Raw genomic sequence first — 971 nt, forward strand, 5'->3', positions numbered from 1 at the left:
TTTATTTATACATTACTTTTTTGCACCAATTTATGTAATATTTAATCCTGGAAAAATTTAAAATAAGACAAAAAAAGAGAAGTTCCAGAATTAAATATTTAGCCTAATCAGATATAATCTATCTATTTTAAAGTAACAGATCTGTGAAAAGAATTGTGGCTATTTGCTGTCCTATTACAGGGACATTATATATATAAAGTTTTGTATCAATACATATAAGTTTCACAGATTTGTTACCCCATTTTATAAAAAAATGTTTCACTCACCAACTCGAAGCGCAACGGGCGGAGTTGTTCAGCCACGAAGCTGCGATGATACTGTAACACACAAATAAAAGATTTAAATTAAAACATTGTTCAAAATAATCAATGTCTTAAAAGACAATTCTTATGCGTATTAAATTAATTTAATTATAATTTGTCTTTTAATTAAATAATATATTTATTAATATAATTGTCTATGTCTTCAAAAAAATTTTATAAAAGAAATAAGTAAATTTTATAAATTACAAAGAAATTTCATTCAATTTTAATAAAATTTTAGATGATTTTTTTTTATTTGTAATTCCTTGTAATTTACTAAAATAAATCGCCCGAATAAATAAACAAAAACTTTTGATTTTATGCAAGTAAAAAAATGATATTTACCCCAAAGTTGCTCCGCCGGGGCCAGATGCCTTTCCTAAGCCTCCTCCTCCTCTCAGAACAATTGGATGTTGTTAGGTCTCCTTGTTGAATATTTGGATTGTCAAGTCCCCTGATTCAAATTAAAACAAAGTTCAGAAAATTTAATATTTCAAAAGATAATTCTTACGAATTCGAATATTTTCATTTTTTAATTAAATATATATATTTTTTAAATAATTATAAATTTATAATCTCATTAGTTTTCAATTACATGCTACTATATTAAGAACAGTACTCTATTATTACATAGATCCAAAATGATGTACTATTGTGCAGCAAACAATT

The 971-nt window shown here is 24.9% G+C and overlaps 1 long non-coding RNA gene across 1 annotated transcript in view; it reads right to left on the reverse strand.

Annotated features, from left to right (window-relative positions):
* Positions 1–61: 61 nt before the first annotated feature.
* Positions 62–971, reverse strand: part of LOC105457217 — a 3,077-nt gene continuing 2,167 nt past the window's right edge. Inside the window, exons 3-4 of the long non-coding RNA XR_975361.1 lie at positions 648–756; positions 62–317 (exon numbers count right to left, since the gene is read on the reverse strand). This is a non-coding gene — a long non-coding RNA (uncharacterized LOC105457217). The remainder of the gene's footprint in view (positions 318–647; positions 757–971) is intronic.

Source organism: Wasmannia auropunctata, unplaced genomic scaffold, assembly GCF_000956235.1.
Source record: "Wasmannia auropunctata unplaced genomic scaffold, wasmannia.A_1.0 LD335328.1, whole genome shotgun sequence".
Taxonomy (NCBI): domain Eukaryota; kingdom Metazoa; phylum Arthropoda; class Insecta; order Hymenoptera; family Formicidae; genus Wasmannia; species Wasmannia auropunctata.